Raw genomic sequence first — 14,407 nt, forward strand, 5'->3', positions numbered from 1 at the left:
ATCTCAAAGTCTGCATTCATTAAACAATAAACTCAAATTCCTCCTTTCTGCAGCTCCTGGAAGCCACCATTTTGCTTTCTATATACTGTATGTCCTCATGTAAGAGGGACCACACATATTTATCTTTTATTACTGGAATATCTGTCCAAGATCCTGTTTTCACTTCTTTTTGATATATACCCACAAATGGAATGGAAGAATCATATAGCAATTTTATGTTTATTTTTTTTTGAGGAATTGCTACACTGTTTTTCAAAGTAGCTGTACCATTTTCTATTTCTATTGATGAAGTATAAGATATCTATTTCTTCCCATTCTCCCAAGTTCTTAGGTGTTCTTTAAAAAATAGTGGCCATTATAGTGAGTCTAAGATGTTATCAAATTATAGTTCTAACTTACACTTGCCTAATATTAGACATATGCAGCATTTTTCATGTGCTTATTGAACATCAATATATCTTTGAGAAATATCTATTGAAGTCCTTTTTGGTTTTGATGTTAAGGCTAAGGAGTTCTCTTTCTATACTGGGTATTAATCTATTGCTACATATATGCTTTGAATAAATTTTCTTCAAATATATGCTGACAGGATATCTTTCAATTTATTTGTCTTCTTTAACTTTTTGTAGAAATACTTTGTAATTTTTACTATTTTTCACTTTCTTGGTTAAATTGATGTCAGTGTTTTATTGTTTAAATGCTGTTAAAAATAGAATAGCTTTCTTAATTTCTTTTTCAGACTATTTATTACTAGTATATAAAAACGCAACTTATTTTGTATATGAATTTTTTATCCTGCTACTTTGTTGCATTTGTTTACTAGTTAACCATTTTAAATAAATTCTTAGGGTCCTCAGCATAGATCATATAATATGTTAACAGAAAGAATCTTATTTTTCCTTTCATTTTTTTTTTCTTGTCTAGTTGCTCTGGCTAGGCCTTCCAGTACTGTGTTAATAAAAGAGTAATAAAAGTTAGAATCCATATATTCTTCCTAATCTTAAAGGTGAAGCTCTAGTCTTTCACTATTGAGTACTATGCTTATTGCTGATTTTTTATAAGTGAAGATTTTTCATTTTATCGTTAATATAGAATATTTTATCCTGCATACCATGCTAATATGTTACATCAACTGAAATGACTATGTGTTCTTGTTTTACTTTTTTTGTGGGGCGGGGGGTGATACCAGGGATTGAATTCAGAGGCACTCACCCACTGAGCCACATCTCTAGGCATATTTTATATTTTATATAGAGACGGGGTCTCACTGAGTTGCTTAGCACCTCACGGTTGCGAAGGCTGGCTTTGAACTCTCAATGATGTCTCAGCCTCCCAAGTTGCTGGGATTACAGGCATGTGCCACTGCTCCCAGTTTATACAAATTTATTTATTTATTGTTTCTTGAAAGAGTCTTGTCTTTTTATTGTTGCTTTTTGAGTTTCTGTTGAAAAACAGACACTTTAACCAAATGATTTTGAAACTATTAAAATCAGATTATTCCCATATCCTAGGAATTCTTGGGTTTCTTATTTTTTTATTATTCATTTCTGATTGTCGTATTTTATCTCTATGCTGAGGATCAGCCTGAAGTATAAATTTAAACCTCAGGAGTTTCCTAATCCTATACCTATACCTGGGCACACATGGTGACTTTCTAATTCTTCTCGGATCTGTAGTTGCTTTTGAATATCCTAAACTTCAATGTCTGGCTCTCAGAGGGGAAAATATATGAAAAAAAAATTAAAAATTGGGGAAATTAAGGAAAAATTTAATTGTCATCCTAAATCCTTTGAAGTTACGTCAGCGAGAAGAAAATGAGCCCTGTTTCATTGTCTGCATCTCTGTATTTGGAAATAATAATTAGTAATCAGAACAGAGATTGATTGTTCCTTAAAATCTAAGAAATAATCTTAATATTCTGTTGAATAAAGTAATTGATTTTAAAATATATTACGGCTTTCTTTTGTGTGTACTTGTTTATGAAGCACAAATATTAATACTATTTCAAGATAGTAAATCTTCAATGATATGTAAAACTTTTGAGTTTTAAATATCAAAACCCCAACTAAGATCAAAGCATTTGTAGAATTATGGGTGAAAATTTTGATAGATACCACATTTTCCACTGAAAATGTGTTCTTAATTTTAGATAGGCTATAGATTTAAGCATGTAGGTATAAGGATGTTGTCATATTTCAATAATAAAAATTAATGAGACAAATGAATTTTAACTTATTGCAATGCTGAAAAACTTAATGAGTCTAGAGTAGTATTCTATGATATAGATAACTTACTATGAAATATAAAAATTTTGCAGAGTTAAAAAAATAACTTCCTACTTCTCAAGTTAACTTCTAAGCTTTTAGTTAAAATTTTGTATTTGCAGTTTGTCAGAACAGATACAATAATGATATCCTAATTAAAACAAGTTATATGACAGCCTGAGCATCCTTTTCCAAAATGCTTAGGACCAGATGTTTTGGATTTTGAATTTTTTCAGGTTTTGGAGTGCTTGCATACACATAGTAAGATATCTTTGGGGTGGAGAAAAATCTAAACAGGAAATTTATTTTGTTTAATATGTATATTATATATTTACCTGAAAAGCATATATTATACAAAAGTTTAAATAATTTTGTGCACAAATGAAATTTTATGGTGTGGAATTTTCCATTGACAACCTCAAGTTGGCACTAAAATTTTTCAAATTTTGGGACATGTTGGTTTTGATTTTTAAGTTAGGTTTGCACAACCTGTACCAATATCTATGTATATGTGTATATATATGTAAATAGGAATTTTTTTGTACTTTTCCATTTCCAAAAATAGTAGTATACATGTACACACATATGACTTTAAAAATGCTATGTATCTTGCTACACTTTTTGTCAGTTATGACATTAATCAGCCAATACCTTCTGAAGACAACATCATTATTTCTTAATTTTCAAATAAACTGAAAGCAAAAAATAAGTAAAAGTCTACTAATTATAATTTGTGTGTCACGTGTCATTACTTCTTGGAAATTGATGTCTAAAATTAGAAATTAGGGAGACAAAATAAGTGCTTATTTTTTCAGAATTTGAACCAGCCAATTGTCACCTTTAAATATTATTACTGATATCTATGCCCAGCAGTGTTGTATGAGAAAGTCTAATATCTGAGTACTTTATACTCCAGAATGTGAGGAAAGATACGTAAAGACTTGATGCTAGCTAATTATAGGAAATAATTTAAGTTCTGACCGAGATTAAGAATGCTTGTGGATCCTTTGAGATTTCTATCAGTTTTACAACTCTAAAGATGTAACATTCCAGTGGCTGGAATGGAAAGATTCATATTGCCTGAATATATGAGAAGACTTAAGGACAGTTAGAAAAACATGTCTTATTTTAATAGTGAACATATTGGTGTCTAAATCCCCATAACTGACAAAATAATAGTGTCAATATGATGGAAGAGTGAAATTTGGTAACCAGTCTCTCCATGGAATTTTGAAAAGAAGCAAGATTAATGGTTTTAAATAGTGGAAATTCTTTCATCAAATGCCAAGTATATATAATTAAACCATATTACAAAACACATTATTTCAAAAAGTATGATATAAAAATGATATAATATGATATAAATTATATCTTTCTCAAAAAAAGTACTCAAGTCATATAATTTGATAAAAGATCGGTAAGCAAAGAGTCAAGAGATTTTGAGGATGCAAACTCTCATGTAGGACATCTCTTCAGCTCTAATCTCATAACCAGGCTGTTAGTAAGATTTTTGACAAATACCTGAGAAAAACAACTTAAAAAAGGAAAGATTCATTTCGGTTCATGAATTTGAAGTTTTAGTCCATGGTTGGCTGACTCCAATACTGTGAGCCTGTGATGTGTCAGAACATCATGGATAAAGAGCAAAGAAAACCTCTTCAGTTCATTGCAGTGAGGGCAAGAATAGGGTGAAGAATAGGCCAAGGACAAGATATAGTCCTCAAAGGCATGTCCCCAAGGACTCATTTCCTTTAAGTAGGCCTGTGTCCTAGTTTCCACCAACTCCCAGTAGTTCATTCAAATTATTAATCCATCAAATTGGTTAATGCACTGATAAGGTTAGAGACTCATGATTGAATGGCTTTTCCTAAAATCCCTACCTCTGAACATTGGTGCATAGAAGACCAAGCCTTCAACACATGAGCCTTTGGGGAAAATTCTAGATCCAAACCATAACATAGGAAATGTCAGGAAAATCTCCATAAATAACAAAATATTCATTTAGTTTTGTAAACTTGAAGCTAAAATTTACTCATGTATCATAAGGGAAATCAATCATCTCTGGATTGTTTATAACAAAAGAAAGCCAAGGCAGGTTTTTGTACAAATAAAAGCTGGAAAAAGGAGTTGTTTGTTTTCTTTTCTTCTGACAAGTTAATTGGCTGGAAACTAACAGAGAGGTAATTTGTGCCCTTGAACATGAGGACTGCATCATGAGGCAAAACAATTTCACATATTTATAGATTTTCTAAGGAATATTGTTATTGTAATCTGGAGTTATGTTGAATATTTGTTATCTGTGTGTAATGGCTACTAGTGACCTTATTCACTTCACATCTTTATTAGAACTGTGCTATTTTCCTCTTTATAATTTTATTTACATTCTCTTTTCAAGTTTTATATATACTAAAGAAATTGTAATCTTGGAAAAAATATATATATATAAACATATATATGATTTTTTAAAAAAATTATCATCTTTAGTGTCTTGAAGGAAGTTGGAAACATTATTTTGGAAGTTGATGGTTTAAAATATGGAACCCATTAGTAGATAAATGCTATTGCAGCTCTTATACTTAAAATATCTTTAAGAATTTAGATTGTGATAGTAGTTCAGACCTATAATCCAAGCTCCTCAGGAAGCTGAGACAGGATCATCAAAATTTTGAGACCAGTCTGGGCAACTTAGCAATACCCTGTTTCAAAATAAAATAAAATAGGGCTGGATATGTAGCTAAGTGGCAGAGCAGTGTTTATCTGTCATATGAGAGGTCCTGGGCTTAATCCCCAGTAGCACAAAAGAAAGAGAGAGAGAGAGAGAGAGAGAGAGAGAGAGAGAGAGAGAAGAAAACAAATGAATTTACAAAATATTAGTCTGATATTGAAATAGTTGCTTAAATAAAATAAAAGATAAGAAATTTTAAATTTGTCTTAGATCTAATAAAGTGAGAGGAATAAGAATATACTCATGAGTATCTCATTGAAGATAAATCATGCAATGTGCTTTGTTGTTAAGGTAATATACAATTTTGTTTAAGGCAAAACTAGGAATCAATCATATACTAATACATACTGTAAAACTATAAAATTGAATCACAATTTTTAACAATCCAAAAGTCATTGGAAGAGAATATGTATGAAATTGTTATCAATTAAAAATTATACAAATAATAGAATTCCCTCACTTATAGATGTATAAAGAACTAATGATTTTATGATTTTTAAAAATATCATCTGTCTTTCCCCCATACACACACACACACACACACACACATACACACACACACACACACACACACACACATATATATATATATATATATATTTTTTTTTTTTTTTAGTTGTTGATGGACTCTTATTTATTCATTTATATGTGGTGCTGAGAATTCAACCCGATGCCTCACACATGTCAGGTGAGTGCTCTACCACTGAGCCACAGCCCCCCCACCCCGGCCTGCTCATCTGTTTATTCCTGAGAATACTATTCTTTGTCTTCTGCTTTGTAGTGTTTTAAGGTTACTAAGAGTCTTACTATTGCTCTTTTCACACTAAGTTCCATTATTTATTTATTTATTTATTTTGCAGTGCTAAGGGCTAAACTCATGGTCTCACACAGGCTAGGTAATATGGTTAGATAATATGCCCCATCACTGAACCAAACTCCCAGCCACACTAACTTGTCTTTTTTATTTTTGTATTTTTTGTTCTTAAAGATGTTCATAACTTATTTTACTATATTGTAAGGGTGATTTTCTTTTTTATGATTGAAGTTGAAGAGCTCCTTACCTTCTGAATTGATACATTTTTATCAGGTTGGACACATTTTGATTGCTGTCTTTTCAAACATTGCCTCTACTCCATTTCTTCTTCTTGTCTTCCCCTTCCTGCTTTTCTTCTTCATCCTACAAGCACACTATCCATACTTTCATTCTCATTCCTTCTATAACTCATCTGGAATAATTTGTATTAACTCTTTACATTTGTGTTAAAATATTGATTTTTGATATTTAATTTTTCAGCTCTAGTATCTCTGCATGAGTCATTGTTATTGTTTGGATGTGTAGTGTCTCCCAAAAGCTCACATGTAAGACAATGCAAGAAGGGTCAGAGGAGAAATGATTGGGTTGTAAGAGTGTTAACCCAATCAATGAATTAATCTCCTGACAGAGATTAACTGAGTGGTAACTGAAGTGGTAGGGTGTGTCTGGAGGAGGTGGGAAATGGTTGCAGATTTTGGGGTATATATTTGTATCTGCCAAGTGGTCACTCTCTTTCTCTGCTTTTTTATTAGCATGTAAGCTGCTTCCCTCTGGCACAATCTTTCGCCTTGATGTACAGCCTCACCTTGAGCCCCAAGTAATGGAGCTGGCTTCTGTGGACTAAGATCTCTGAAACTATGAACCTCCAAATTAACTTTCCCTTCCCTACAACAGGTTCTTTAGTCCAACAGTGAAAAAGCTAACTAAAACAGTCATTTTTAAACATTCCCTATATTCCCTTATTTCCCAACACATGTTGAAACATATTTATATAAAAGTCTTTGATTTTGGCCCAATGGGAGACTCCCTCTGGAGTCAGGCTCAGCCCAGACCCCCCTTACTCACCTGTATGATAGCTGGGGCCCAGGGTAGACCCAAGTCCATCCGTCACCAGCAGACCCCTGCCAGAGCTCAAAGAATACATACAATCTGGAAAATCAAGTTGAGCACATAGTGAAGATGGTAAGAAACCATGAACAGAATATCCAATAATTATGGGATAGCATCAAAACACCAAATATAAGAGTTATTGGTATAGAGGAAGGCACAGAGTTTTAAATCAAAGGAATGCACAATCTCTTCAATGAGATAATATCAGAAAACTTCTGAAACATAAAGAATAAATTGGAAAATCGAATACAAGAGGCTTACAGGACAGCAAATGTACAAAATCACAACAGATCTACACCAAAGCACATTATAATGAAAATGCCAATATATGGAATAAGGATAGAATCTTAAAGACCACAAGAGAAAGGAATCAGTTTACATATAGGGGAAGACCAATTCATATGTCAGAAGATTTTACAAACCAGATCCTCAAAGCCAGGAGATGATAGAACAGCATATATCAAGCTCTGAAAGAAAATGGATGCCAATCAAGAATCTTATATCCAGCAAAATTAAGCTTTAAATTTGGCAATGAAATAAAAATATCTTCCATTATTAACAAAAGTTAAAAGAATTTACAACTTGATACCCTGCATTTCAGAACAACCTCAGAAAAATATTCCATGAAGAGGAATTGAAAAACATCCATGAAAATCAGAAAAGGGAGTTATTACCCTAAAGGAAAAGGAAAAACTAATCAAAGTAGAAACCAAGTCACATTAAATACAAAAAAAAAAAAAGGCTGGGAATACAAATCATGTCTCAATAGTAATCCTGAATGTTAATGGCTTAAACTCACCAATCAAAACACATAGACTGGCAGATGGGATTTAAAAATATACCCAAAAATATGCTGCCTTCAAGACACTCATCTAGTAGGAAAAGACATCCACAGACTGAAGGTGAAGATTGGGAAAAATCATACCACTCACATAGATTTATGGAAGCAAGCACAGGCTTCCATCATCATATCAAATAAAGTGGATTTCAAGCCAAAGTTAATCAAAAGGGATAAAGAAGGATATTTTATACTGCTTAAGAGAACCTTTCTTCAGTAACAATTATAAATATATATGCTTCCAAAAATTGAGTGTCTATGTTCATCAAACAAACTCTTCTCTAGTTCAAGAGTCAAATAGACCATAACACAATAATTCTTGGTGACTTAGCACAGCTCTTTCACCACTGGATAGATCTTTCAAACAAAAACTAAACATAGAAACTATAGAACTCAATAATATAACCAATATCTTAGACTTAACTGACATATATAGAATATGTTATCCTTCAACTACTGAAGTCACTTTCTTCTCAGCAGCATATGGATCCTTCTCTAAAATAGACCATATATTATGCCACAAGTGACTCTTAATCAATGCAAAAAGTAGAGATATTACCCTGCATTCTATTAGATCAAAATGGAATGAAATACGAATCAATGATGAAATAAAAAATAAAAGCTACTCTATTACCTGGAGACTAAATAATATTCTACTGAATTAACAATGGGTTGCAAAAGACATCAAAAGGAGGTTTAAAATTTTCAGAGGTGAATGAGAACATGGATACAATGTATCAAAATCTCTGGGACCAAATGAAAAAGTACTAAGAGAAAAGTTCATTGCATGGAGTTCATTCCTTAAAAGAAGAAAAAGTCAGCATTACATATCAAAACCCTAGACAAAGAAGAACAAATAAACCCCCAAAGCTGTAAAAGACAGGAAATAATTGAAATCAGAGCTGAAATCAATGAAAATGAAACAAAAGAAACAATTGAAAAAAATTGACAAAACAAAAAGTTGGTCCTTTGAATAAATAAATAAAATTGACAAATCCTTAGCCATGCTAATGAAGAGAAGGAGAGAGAAAATTCAAATTACTTAATATACATGATGAAAAAAAGAAATATCATAAGACAGTACAGAAATACAGAAGATAATTAGAAATTATTTTAATTACTTCTACTCCAATAAAGTAGAAAATATTGAAGGCATTGACAAATTTCTAGAGTCATGATTTGCCCAAATTGAATCAGGATGATATACACAATTTAAACATATAAATTTCAAGCAATAAAATAGAAGACATCATCAAAAGCTTACCAACCAAGAAAAGCCTGGGACTGAATGGATGCACAGCCGAGTTATACAAGACATTTAAAGAAGTACTAATACCAATACTTATCAATTTTTTTCAGGAAATAGAAAAAGAGGCAGCACTTCTAAACTCATTCTATGAGGCCAATATCACCCTGATTCCAAAATCAGGCAAAGGCTCATCCAAGAAAGAAAACAAGAGACCAATATCTAATGAGCATAAATGCAAAAATTCTCAATAAAATTCTGGCAAATCAAATACAAAGACATATCAAAAAGATAGTACACCACAATCAAGTGGGGTTCATCCCAGGAATTCAAGGTTAGCTCATCATATGGATATTAATAAAGGTACTTCATCACATCAATAAACTTAAAGATAAGAACCATATGATCATCTCAATAGATGCAGAAAAAGCATTTGACAAAATGTAGCACACTTCCATATTGAAAACACTAGAAAAACTAGGGATAACAGAAACCTATCTCAACATCATAAAATATATCTATGCTAAGCCCTAGGCCAACATCATTCTAAATGGAAGAAAAAAAAGTGAAAGCATTCCCTCTAAAAACTGGAACAAGACAGGTATGCTGTCTTTCACCCCTTATATTTACATAGTTCTTGAAACAATCTCCAGAGCAATTAGACAGATGAAAGAAATTAAAGGGATATAAATAGGTAAAGAAAAACTCAAATTAGCACTATTTTCTGACAATATGATTCTATAGCTAAAAGACCCCAAAAAATTCCACCAGAAAACTTTTAGAAAAAGTAAATTAATTCAGCAAAGTAGCAGGATATGAAATCAACACCCAAAGGCAGTTTTGTATACCAGTGACAAATCCTCTGAAAGGGAAATGAGAAAAATACCCCAATTAAAATAACCTCAAAAAAAAAAAAAACTGGGAATCAACTTAATGAAAGAGGCTAAAGGCCTCTACAATGAAAACTACAGAAAGAAATTAAAGAAGACCTTAGAAGATGGAAAGATCCACCATGTACTTGGATAGGCAGAATTAATAGTGTCAAAATAACCATACTACCAAATGCACTATACAGATACAATGCAATCCCAATAAAAATCAAATGACATTAATAATAGAAATAGAAAAGCAGCAATGAAATTCATCTGGAAAAATAAGAGAGCCAGAATAGTTTAAGCAATCCTTAGCAAGAACAGTGAAGCAGGTGGCATCACTAAATCAGACTTTAAACTATACAGAGCAATAGTAACAGAAATAGCATGGTATTGGCACCAAAATATACTTGTAGACCAATGGTACAGAATAGAGGACACAGAGATTAACCCACATAATTACAGTTATCTTATATTAGACAAAGGCACCAATGATCCAAAAATGTACATTGGCAAAAAGATAGCCTCTTCAATAAATGGTGCTGGGATAATTGAAAATCCATAAGCAACAAAATGAAATTAAACCCCTATCTCTCACCATGCACAAAACTCAACTCAAAGTGGATCAAGGACCTAGGGATTTAACCAGAGTCACCGTGTCTATTAGAAGAAAAAGTAGGACCAGATCTCCATCATGTCAGATTAGGCCCCAACTTCCTTAATAAGACTCCCATAGTGTGAGAATATCAAGAATCATGGATTCAAACTGAAAATCTTCTTCTCAAATCAGTAGGTGAATTGAGAGTCTATAATTTGGGAACAAATTTTACCATATGCACATTAGATAGAGCACTAATCTCTAGTCTATTTAAAGAACTCAAAAATCTTAACACACACACATACAAAAATTAACCCTATCTATAAATAGGCCAAGGAACTGAACAGACACTTCTTAGAAGAAGATATACAATCGATCAACATATGTATGAACAAATATTCAACATCTCTAGCAATTAGAGAAATTCAAATCAAAACTAAGATTTCATCTCAGTCTAGTCATGATAGCAGCTATTAAGAATACAAACAACAGTAAGTGTTGGAGAGAATGTGGGGGAAAAAGGCACACTCAAACATTGCTGGTAGGATTGCAAATTGGTGCATCCAACATGGAAATCAGTATGGAGAATCCTTGGAAAACTGGGAATGAAACCACCATTTGTCTCAGTTATCCCTCTCATGGTCTTACCCAAAGGACTTAAAACCTGCATACTACACAGTCCAGCCACATCAATGTTTATAGCAGCACAATTCACAATATCTAAACTGTGGATACAACCTAGATGCCCTTCAGTAGATGAATGGATAAAGAAAATTTGGTATATATATACTCAATGGGATATTATTCAGCATTAAAAGAGAATAAAATCTTTGGCATTTGCAGGTAAATAGACCAAATTAGAGAATATAATGCTAAGTGGAGTTAGCCAGTTCCCCAAAACTAAATGCTGAATGTTTTCTCTGACTTAAGGATGCTGATTCATAATGTGGTGGTGGTAGGCATTGGAGAATTAGATGAATTCTAGATAGGGAAAAGGGGAAAAGGGTGGGAGAGGAAGGGAAGGGGCATGGGGATAGGAAAGATGGTGGAATGAGATGGACATTATTACCCTTAGTACACGTATGAAGACACAAAAGGTGTGACTCTACTTTTTGTACAACCAGAGAAATGTAAAACTGTGCTCCCTATGTGTACTATGAATTGTAATGCATTCTGTTGTCATATATAACAAATTAAAATTTAAAAAGTGCAAAAAATTAGAGCATGTACCAGAATACAAAGAAAAGTCTTTGATTGCTAATTAAAATTCATTATCTGGACAAGTTTTTATCTGGTATTGACTGCTTTTCATAAGGATTTTGGTTCTAAGATCCTTTGAAAACATCAGGTAATATTTCACTGAATGCTAACAAAAGTTCAGATACCACAGATGAAATTATTGTCTGGAACATGCTCACGCTTTTAAGACAGGAGACAGTGGGAGGTTAATCTCTGAATCCCATTAGATACCAAGCTGAGATCAGGTACAGCTTTATTAAAGCTCTGCTTCATCCATTTATTCCCTTTGTTAAGGGTGTGGTCCTCCTGAGCTTTCATGTAAGATCATGTTTTTTGTTGCTGTTTTTTTGTGGTTTGAACAGGGGGCTTTTATCCATTTGGCTTTATCATACTTAAAAAACTTCAGAAGATTATTTTATGCAATTCAGAGACTTTCTTTGAATAGTTAGTTCCCTGCTACCTGTACATCACAATTTGCCTACTATCTGCATGGAACTCCACCCACATGTGAAAGGTTTCTTGAGTTTCAGCCACTCTAGTAATCAGTGATAAAAATTTCCTGTTTTTTCAGAACTGAATTCACAGCCCTCTGCTGATGTGCCCTATGTTCTTTTCCTAGCCCAGAATTCTTGGCCAATGTTCTAAATAAACAAATACTCCAGGAAAAAAGTTTAATTAGCCTTCAACTTCAGATTTTTTTCTTTTCCATAATCTTAGCCTGTCTGGTTGTCTTTGATACTGTAGCTCTCTGATGCTTTAAAATAAATTGCTTTATTTAGCATACAGTTTTTGTTTTGTTTTATTAACATTAATAACTGATGTCTATGTGGTCACTGATTTGTGGAAAATTATTCCATTGTACTCAGAAGCAAGTATGCTCACTACTACTCACTACTAAACACATCTGAAGTTAAAATGCCTGGTTTTCCATCATGAATTCATTATTGTATATATGACAAAGAAAAAGTCATTTAATCTCATATCACTTTAATTTCTAATTGTGTAAAATAGGAAAACAATGTAGAAGATAGGCTTCTAATGAAAATTAAGGTATTTAATACATGGAGAGTGCTTGAAATACTAGCTGATATATTTTTAAAGTATTCAGTAATTTATTATTATTATAATTAATCATTGCCATTTCCTTTATTTTTATTGCTTTAAAATATTAAATTTAGCATATATCTATTTCTACTTTCAGGTAATAAAATTTAGAAATATAATTCAATTCTAGAAACATTTATCACACAGGCCATATGCAAGATCTAGCATAATTGCAAAGTGATTATCAAAATAAAAGAAAATACTATTTCAAGCAGTTTAGGTTTGGGTAATGTACCTATATAAAAGAAAATAAGTTATGTAAGAAGAGTAAAAACAAAGATCAATGTGAGAAGCAGGGCAGAGAAATCTGCCCCTAATCCCAGCATATACTAGGTTAACTTATTGGCAGCTCACAGAATAGGTACAAATAGTCGTACCTGCTTAAGCTGCTTCAAGTACTCTTCCTAATAAATTCCACTTGTATAGAATAGAAGTTCTAATTAGTAAAATACTACCCCTAAGCACGGACTAGTTTCTTAAAATATCTTTGGAATTGGCTCATTGACTACACTGAATGTACTGCTAAGAACAGATAGAGAGACAGCCAGGAAAGTACTTGGCTGCAAAGCAAATTACATTTCAGAAAAAAAAATCAGAAATGTTTATTGAGTTCCAACCTGTTTAAAAGCCTCTTTCTTAATTGCCTTCCATCTAAATGCAAACCTCAGTAAAAACACGTGAATATTCAGCATACTTAAAGTAATGATTTTCTTATCTTACATTGATTGTATCTCTCCAAAATTTATGTTCTAAATGAATTTGGCAGTTTGAGTTGGGTTGAATACATGAGGCTAATATTTGTGATCAATTTAATGATATTCTTCTTTTGGCAAACCAAAGACTAGAAAAATTTATTGGTTGCTTATAAAAAGGGAAAGTAAAAGGACAAAAGGAAGGAGAACAAAAGAGCATGGTGAAATAACTTGAACCAGAAATCTGTTATGTACTTTCAAAGTATCCTTTTAAGTCACCTTATTCAAATACATTCAATGAACACCTATTCTGCACCATAAAATATTTCAAAAGGAAGAATGACTAAATCTGTTAGTCTGATTTTTTTCGCCAGTAATCCCATTATTTCCCAAGGCACTTCTAAATCAAAGAGTTTTAACAAATAATGCTTATTTAGAATATTAATTAAATTAAATTAATTAAATATAGTATTAATTATAATATTTCAGAATTTAATAAACAGTTCATTCTATATTAACATAAAAATAGATGTTGAATCTGCACACAGAATTACCTTCAAAATGAAACATTGAAATTTTTATGAGAAACGTGTCTGTTTCATAAAAATGTTTAAAACTATTAATAATATCTTTTTAAAATCTAACAATTATTTGTTTTGTAGTTTTAAGCAAGAATAATATGTTTTGTCAGAATATATAAATGAATACATAAGAAAACTATTGAAGTTAATCTTCACAAACGTTAATAAGGTACAAAAACATAGAAAATTTAATTAGGCAAAATAACTTGGACATGCACTGGTGCATTTTAACTGCAGCATGCAGATGTGTAAGGAAATAGCCAAGCCTTTGTTTAGTGGCTTCAGAAGCTTAGAGTATTCCCTTCCCACAAGCCACCTGTTTTG

Source organism: Spermophilus citellus (genome assembly GCF_964194105.1).
Source record: "Spermophilus citellus genome assembly, chromosome: 10".
NCBI lineage: Eukaryota > Metazoa > Chordata > Mammalia > Rodentia > Sciuridae > Spermophilus > Spermophilus citellus.